The sequence below is a fragment of the Rhipicephalus microplus genome, chromosome 4, assembly GCF_043290135.1.
Source record: "Rhipicephalus microplus isolate Deutch F79 chromosome 4, USDA_Rmic, whole genome shotgun sequence".
Lineage (NCBI taxonomy): Eukaryota > Metazoa > Arthropoda > Arachnida > Ixodida > Ixodidae > Rhipicephalus > Rhipicephalus microplus.
Window position 1 is genome coordinate 6329628 of NC_134703.1, and position 9355 is coordinate 6338982.

The window sequence follows — 9355 nt, forward strand, 5'->3', positions numbered from 1 at the left end:
GAAGAGCTCTAGTTCACGCTGCCCGCATGATTGGGTCTGAAACAAACCTGTGCACTCGTACACTTGGCCCTCCATCATAATTTGACTAGCAGTTTGGTGCACAGCAACAGCCAGTCATTGTTGTGCTTCAGTGGATGACCATGGGAATCGTTAACCCCGCGCACGTGAGATATTGCAAGCGCGTATGCGATGCAGCGCATGCGATGCAGACGCGCGTGTTCCTTCTACGGAACGCGTGCGTCTTTCCAATCCGGCCGTGGCTCTACATTCGGCCGCTGTAGTGTTTCAGCCTAGGAGAAAACTTTTTTCACAGCGCGGCGTGGGTTTGTTGCGTTCACAATGCGGTGGGCGTCGCTTTGACTACTTCCTTACTCCCCTTCCCCATTCTAACACTGTGATCTCACTTCACTGTCTTGACAGGAGGAAGTGATTTGGAGGCCTTTATATTTTTTCTAGATGACTTTGGGCGGTGCGATGCTCGAAGCGGAGCAGGGACGACCGAGTACTGAAGTGCAAATGCCATGGTGGGGCCTCCAACAGTGCACAGGGCACCGACCAGGCTGTCGACAAGGAATAGTGGGCTGGTCAGGCTCGTGCGAACGTCGCCGCCGATAGAACACCGGCATCAGCGTTTTGTTCTGGCTGGCGTGCCGGCAGGGGTGGTCGTGTCGATGGACGCGAAAACACTGGTGGTGGTAGAAACATTTATTGCCACGTTAGAACGCGGGAGCCGAGCCCTCTCAAGGCACGTGGGCGCTCCCTCACGGTGAGAAGGCATCCTTAAACCCCGTGCCTAAATAACGGTAACGCGTGCACTACGGGTAGATACGCCCACGGCAAGTTGTAGGTCATTGCGTCGGGACAACCTAGTAGGCGCATGCGCCGTCTTGAAGGCCATGGCTGCAAAAGAATGACTGCATAGCAGGACGCCTGAAGAAGGGCCGTTCTGCTTTACGTCGAACGTTATGATTGCTTCTATGCGCTGTCACGGGTGGTAGACATGCAGCAGCAATTGGCGTCGTCACTCATGTCACCAACGAGCCTGCGTTGCGGACACGCCTGCGTTGCCGTCCAGCGTCAAAGGCTCCGGGGGATGGCTGGGGAGCCCAGAAGTCATGGCCTCTGCTGGAGGGTTGAATGCCGTGCCCGTGCTCGTAGGAGCAGCCTGGTGATTATCCGCCTGCGTGGAAGTTACAAAACGTGTGGTCTGTCCTGCTGTTGGCCAAGCTGCCACGTAGTCCTCGGTCATTGTAGCAGCATCTCCCCGAAAGCTTGGTCGTAGCATGTCACGGGCAGGAACTTCAGCTGTGGGATACGTCGAGGTAGATGATAGTGGCTGATTGAAAGACATACAACGCGTCCAGGTCGGTTCAGGAGTCCCCTTCAGACATCGTCGACGGCGGTGCCTCCGTGATCGGGGGGCGAATAGCGAGCATGACCCTGTACGTAGTTGCTGCAGGCTCCAAGGCGTGTGATGAGGTTGCCATCGTGGAGCCGGACCTTCCTGAGTCGTCTCGGGTGGAGGAGGTCGAGGAAGACGTACAGGCAGCAGGCACGTGTGACGGACCGGTGTTCGCGGGCTCCAAGTGTGCGCACCTCTCGCTGGTGAGACCAGTCGAAGTGAGAGCGTCTTCGTGGTCAGTTGCAAGATTGGATGTTCCTGCAACCGGATCTTAGGTAGAAGGAGCCGTAGCAAGGGTAGCGAGGTCGCGGTCAATGAACGGTTGCGGGCCGGTTGGTAGCGTGCGCTGCGACACAGTGGTGACCCCGAAGTCGCGGGACCCCGGAAGCGGGCGGCACGTGAGGTCTTAGCAGGCGACCAGCGCAGTGTAGAGGGCGTCATATGGATGCGGGCTTGTGGTCTATTTTGAAGCAAGGGGCAGCGCGTCCTGCAAGATGGCGTGCTTAAGAGGCAGGTCCAAGACGCCACTCACAGCGAGAACGGTGACGAGGTGCATAAGCAGTGCCTCTAGGGTCGGGTGGAACGGCGGCACTGGCGGGCAGAGTGGCGGAAGCGCGGTAGCTCGCCGAAGGGCGTGTCCTTCAGGTCACCACTGTACCTGCGAGAGAGACGTGAGACGACGTCGAAAGTGGCCGACGAGCTTGCCATACTCGCCACTTTATTCGTCGGGGCTGAACCGTGCCGGTCAGACCCGATCCGACGCCCACTGCCATTCCGGGGCTATAAAGATAATTTAATCACTGACAATGACATCAGAAAATATTATCACTTGGGACGTAGGCAATTCCCACTGTCGCACGCAAAATTGAACAGGGCTCAGGCAGTCACGCTACGTTTGCTGCAAACCGGAGGTTACCCCACTCCGTATTTTCTACATGAAATTCTCCCTCACAGTGAAATTCAAGACAAGTGTCACATGTGCGATGACATATTGGGTCAGACAAATGCTGGCGGGCTGTCCCGCGACTCTCGCCGACCCCGAAGAACAATGGCTTTACTGGCAGACGATGGTGCGAAGCGCGTCTTATCAAGACCAACTACGGGCAGTCCAGAAGGTCCACGATGACGCCACAGGGCTCGGCCTGACAGTACCGACGTGGACGCGGCCCACCTTGGTCTGAAAACACCGGGCTTCAGGACACAAATAAAGTTTTGTGAATGAATGAATGAATGAAGTGGAGCGGTGGCGGCTGATTATGATGAAAATGAGCCTTTTGATCTGCTGGCACTCGCCCACAAAGGGGTATCAGCCAAGAACCGGATGGCAGGGTCATCAAGTTAATTAGTTATGAATTTCAAATCATTACATAGAATTTTAGTATAAAGGAGCCAGCGCCCGTCAAGCCAAGCGCGTGAACTCGTTCTCTTCTCGTGCAGCTCGAGCTACGCGTGAGCTGCGCGACAGGCGCGGTGCTGTGAGTATGAAATGATGATGATGATGATGAATGGTAATGATGATGACCCTACAAGAAGTTCGAAAATATTTCGCGCTAATAATCGTTTTCACGCGCTCATGGTTTAAACACGCTATTCATTACGCAGGACGCAACCCAATTCGAAAGTTTAAGACACAAGCCAGTTCGAACATTATCTATTAAATTGTAGCCATCCACAATTTGAGCTTCTTGAATAACATCATAAGTCATGTGATAAAAAGTACGCACTAAATGGTTCAAGTGCACACAAGAACCGTATATCGCTATCGGGTTCGACTCTTAAAGGTGAACATTAAGGTCCCCAAATTTTTATCTCTATGGTTTTACGGCACCTGGGTGTTTGGGCAATTCTTAATTGATTGTGTCATGCGCACCTCCCACCTAGGTTTTTTTTCGTTATGTACCAGTGGGAGACCGCGCTGCTAAGCTCAAGCATCGAGGACCAACTACAGGTCATCAGGCAAGCCGAAGATGCCGCTAGGGCCCAAGGACTCCTAGCTGCCATCTAAGGGAGGGGAGTCAACTCCTCTAACACTTGCCGTTTCAATAAAAGTTGTTTCTCTCTCTCGTTATGTACCATCATCGGCAAATGTAACTGGAACAGTGGCAGGCCTTCGCGATGGCGTAGAGCAAACCATCCAGCTATGTGCCAGCTATGCCTCTTGACATATGCGCGTGCGCATACTTCAAAGCCACGGTGTAAGAATATACAGGTGTTGACACTCTCCCCGCAACGCCTTGAAAAGCGCAATCTCAGTGCGTTCAGAAAATGTTCGGCCCGTTATCAGTTATCTAGCAGCATCAGCGGTGCACGTCCTAGATTGCGCTTAAACGCTAAAACAAGTGGTGTCGTCGCCTTGGCGGCACGGTTGGCAGAAACGCGCTTGCTGCGGATTTTGTTGTTGGCATGTGTGACCACGCAGTTTCGGAGCCACGCAGTTTCGAAATGCGTATGTGTGTGCTCATGCCAAAATGAGTATGCGCATGCGCATGCCATGAAATGTCTGCGCGCGCACATGCAAAAATGCGTAGCGCAAGCTCACGCCCCAGCGCCTATGCGCGTGCGCATGAAAAGAGGCGTTTGCGCGTTCCGAAATGCGTATGCGCGTGCGCATGCCCAAATGCGTATGTGTGTGCTCAAGCCAAAATGCGTAGGCGCGTGCGCATCACAAAATGCATATGAACGTGCGCAAGCCAAAATGCGGGTGCGCTCGCGTATACATAAATGCCTTTGTGCGTGTGCATGCCAAAATGCGTATGCGCGTGCGCATGCAAGAAGGCGTATGTGCGTGCGCATGTCAAAATCCATTTGAGTGAGCGCATGCCAAAATACGTATGCGCGTGCGCATGCCAAAGTTGAAGATAAGCATTGAACCGAAAGTAGCGTAAAAGAGGATGTGTCATATTGCTATCCACCTTTCGACGAACACAAGTGTAGTGGCAAGGGTACAAGCGGCCGACGGGCCCATGTCAAACTCACCACTTTATTCGTCTGGGCTGAAATCGGCGGCGATATCCAGATTCCGTAATGTCAGGCGCGTAAACTCGTTCTTTTCTCGCGCAGCTCGAGCTATGCATGAGCTGCGCGAGAGGCGCGGCGCTGTGGCTATGAAATGATGATGATGATGATTTGCGATGATGATCACGCTACAGATTACTGCCCTCTGCAGAAATGAACCCGTAATCAAAACAATGAGGGCATGTATACAAAAGTGTGCAGATCGACAAGCTAAAGGGTGCGTAAGAAATCCAGGTCGTCAACGGGAATGGACTATCGGCAACCAGTGTGTCTGTGGCGGGCGACACTGGGAAGAGTGCAGACGTCGAAGGACACTCCATGACACCGTGGTCACAGGCAAATGGGAACCATAATGACGTGGTGCGGTCACTCGAGAGCACACCTCGTGTCGGGAACGCTCGCTGCTGGCAAAGGTTGCTGCAGGTGGAGCCGTGAAAAGGTGCCGAAGAGGCTGACCCGGTCATAAAGCCGAGGCGAAGCAAAGTCACGTAAAAAAAATATTTTTAGGTGCGAAGCTCCTTAAAGCGGCACCCGTTTGTCCCACATAGTCGTAGTCGTAGTGTGTAAGCAGTGTTACATTTTGACCTGCAAGTTGGTGCCGGTGGAAGATTTCTCCTGTGCTTTGTTGAACAATAAAAAGTTCACGGCGTGCGTGTTAACTAAAAGCCGAATGTTCCTGTCTCTCATTCCCCATTAGCAGCCATTGGCATGTACATTGAGCACTATCTGACAAGAAAGGTTTGCTTCGTTATACTCGCTGGGCATAACCTCCTTGATATTAGAAAGGTTTAGTGAGCGTTGGGCCGCAGTGCCATGAATACAGTGAACTAGTATGTACCGTGAACTCGAGGTGGTTAAAGATAGGAAGTAGACCCGAAGCGCCAGCCGTCCGCTGGACGGCGGTGCTTCTGATGGCGGAGCAGAATGTCCGCTGGATGGCGGTGCTTCTATATGGGGAATATATGACGAAAAGATGCGAGATGATGGTACTTGGAATGTTGAATAAATGGACGAACGGACACACAGACATATGCATGGATGGACGCATGAACGGACGCAGGGGCGGACGCACGAACAGATGCGCGGACGGACGGATGGACGCATGGACGGTCACACAGACGGACGCATGGACGGATGAAAGCAAAAACGAATGGACGGACGAATGCTTCACCCCATTCTCCATCATTCACTCCGTGGATATGCTGCCATTTTTTTCTAGGTGGCTTTTGCCGGGGGCGGTGCCACGAAGGTACCAGTACTGACACTACTAAGGCCCCTCCCGGCGCCACTGTTTTTATGATAAATGTTTACGAACTCTCACAAATTTCCATTGTATTGGTGTTTTAAAGTTTCTTCCTAAATTTCTTCAAACTTAACGGTAATAATGGCAGCATTTATGATTATAGGTAATCACTCCGCCGCGGTGGTGTACTGGATAAGGCACTCGGCTGCTCACTCGTAGGTCGCAGGATCGGATCCTGGTGGCGACGGCTGCATTTTTGTTGGGGGCGAAAATGCTGTAGGCCCATGGGCTCAAATGTAAGTGCACGGTAAAGAATTCCAGTTGGCTGAAATTTCCGGAGCCCTCCACTGCATGCGGCGTCTGTAATAATCATATGGTGGTTTTGGGACGTTTAACCCCCATATCAATCAATCAGTATCATGCATATAGGCAAAGACTAAACTTCTGGAGCGGACATTTTGGTATGTGGTAAACGTTAATTGCCCAACGAAGTAATGTAATCGACTGAAGCATAGATTAAAGCCTGATTTTTTATCACATGGTGTCTCGTGATTTTTGGTCCTGGCACGAACTGTTATGTAATGTTGTGCATTTCAGTTTTTTGGCTCGTTGTTACATGGTGTTACGTAAATTTGAGTCACGTGACAGAAAGCTTTTGTTTGTTTTTTTGCACTGGACAAATGGGCACCTGGGTTGTAGCAGCTAGGCAGAAGCAGTGGACAGTGGACGAGGCGAGCACTACTGGTTTATGATGATGATAATTTCTGTTAGCACTACCTGGCGCATCGAGAAGTTAAAAGAGTGGCGCTATCACAACGTTGCGGGAGTCCAGGAGAAAAGAAAGCTCATCAATTGATTTGATGATTGAAATGTAGAGTTTAACGTCCCAAAATCACCATATGAATATGAGAGACGTCGTAGTGGAGGGATTCGGAAATTTTGACCATCTGGGGTTCTTTAACGTACGCCCAAATAAAGCTCATCAATCAGCTATGTGTTTTCTCGGCCACCCTGCATCGCCTGTCTGCACAAACGATTGTTGTAAAAAGAAAAACAAGATTCACGTACAATATATCCCTCATGGCTTAACTAAAAGGAAGAATTCTGTAGCACGGACCATGAAACAAACTATTTCAAAAACCCTTTTTTTTACAACGAACAAAATGAAAACAATAAAACGATGATATTTTGAAAGGAAATCAATGGCAACTATATAGCGATAAAAAATTTCCGTAGTTTGTGAAATGAACCCGCCATGTTCAAAAAACTCGGCTGCTGACGCGCAAACCCGTGGGAATGAATCCCGGCCGAAACGGCCGCATTTTCGATGGAGGCGAAATTGTTTGAAGTCATGTGTGCCTAGATTGAGTTGCACGTCGATGAGCCCCAGGTGGTTAAAATTTCCGGAGCCCTCCAATATGGCGTCTCTGATAATCATATGATGGTTTCGAAACGTTAAACCCGAACAATTGTATTATATTGATATAACATTGTTTTTGTACTACATAGCTGCTTCGCTTCGTGCAGTTAGGCTTTACTTGTAAACTAATATTACGGAGACAAAGAAAAACAACATATTGCTGTTGCTGGCATAACGATCAAACTAATTCAGTATGATAATTTATAAAGACAAACTGCTAGTTGTAAAGTAACCATTATTACGCGGCATTCAGTAATAGTGCCTTCCCCTTTCCTTCATCATCGTGGCACCAAGGTGTGCCCACTAATCGATGGTACCTTGCTTCCTGCTTTTCTATCTTTGTCTAATTCTCCGACCCATAACTCAACGTTTGAAACAGTGACCTGTTGCTATCTCTCCTATCTCTGTTTCTATAGTAACAGGTCAAGAGGTCAAGTGCAAAGGTTACATTTGGATTTTGCATATAAAGAACTCATGTAATTTTAATGCATTTCCGTATTCAGCGAGTGATAACACTCAGAATTGATAGTCATAAAAAAATTGCTTGTCTTCTGGCGTTAAGCTTGCGAGTTGCGTGGTCACCTCACCTTTGCAATGTTTGCGTGAATCAGTTTTTTTTTTTCCTTTTTTGTCACGTGCGATTTTAGCCCTTTTTTTAGTCTGGAAACCTAGACACGCATTCAGCTTGTTGGGCTTACTGGCGACTAGAGGAGCCATAGTCGCGCTTTGCATGTAGATATAAAATTGGCAGATCCCACGTACAGTGGGTATCGATGATATGCGAAGCACGAATGAGGAAGGGTGATAGGTCACTTTAAAATCAGCACAACGTTAAGAGGCGGAGGTTGATTATGCCGCACATGACTTCCAGGGCATGATTACCATGTTTGAACGTTTCGTTTACCTTCGTCATCTATTAACGTCACCTGATACCCACTTTGGTTTACATGAAGCTAGCGAAACGGCCGCCAGCGTGCTATGAGCGTAGCATGTCGTCATGTTTTACATAAAATTTATATCATGATTATCATATTTGAGCCTGTCATTTAGATGTACCTTTCATTGACGTCACGTAATATCAACTTTGGTATATGTGAAACAAGTGTAACGGCCGCGAGAACGTAATGAGCGTAGCATGTAGTCATGTTTTACATGAAACGCATATTTTTATTATCCGGTTTGGACGCGTCATTTACCTACATCGTCTATTCACTTCCCGTGATACCAAATGTGGTACACGTGGAGCCAGCGCAACGGTGGCGAGCGCGTCATGAAGAACCAAATATACTCCGACGCAACGTTACGCACGCGCAGGCTGGGCGCAGCGACGCCACGCCTGCAAAGCGCGAGTACTCTGTAGTGTGACGCCAGGCGCAGCCAGCACGACCAGCGTCCGTCGGCGAGGCCCGGTGACAAGCGGCGCGAAAAGCGACATGCTGCATTTCGCGCCGACGACGTTATTTAGACAGCACCGCATCTGCTTCTGTGCGTGACGGAGGGACGCCGTGTGTGCTCAAACGCGCATGCGTCAAAGCGACGCAGCGCGGCGTGCGCCTGCGAGTGCATGGCATGCACAAGGAAGGCCAGTGGGCAGATCCATTGATCTCTACTAAGGTACAGTGTACTAGAAGGGGGCAGTGGAATGAACGACGCGGCCGCGCCGCATCTCAGCTGATTTTCCGGCGGGTGACAGTAGCGGGGGCGTTGTTGTCCCATTGTACTGAAGACCTCAGGAGCGTCTGCATTGGAAGAGCGCGCTCCGTAGCCTACGAAAGCATGTAATTGCGCGTATTTAGCGCGTTTAATGCGTTTCTGAGCCTTTATCAGTGGACGCACCTGCTACGTGCCATGGTGTATAGGTGTGAATATGCAGGCACGCCAAAATTGCGTCATTACATTCACTGTTTCAAGAGCCTGCCAACTCACGAAAAATGTCAATTAGAATTTGCACGGATCGGCCTAGCTTCTTCATCAAGCAGCACTTTGAGCTGCGGTACATCATAAGTGGCTACTGGTGAACAACAAAGAGAGGAGAAGTATCAAAACCGCGATTAAATCATACGCTCGTTTTGTCGGTATAGTCTCTACGATATCCAGAGCACAGTGTTCCTCGTATGAGCCTACATGCGCTCGATTGTTTCACGAGAAACCTGAGTATAAGTAACGTTGTCGCAACATTTATATCGGTGACGACTCAGTTTTATCATGCCAGTTTTGCGGAAGATAATAATTATTGCTTTCTGAAATGCTTATTCCATATTAAACATAATAAAAA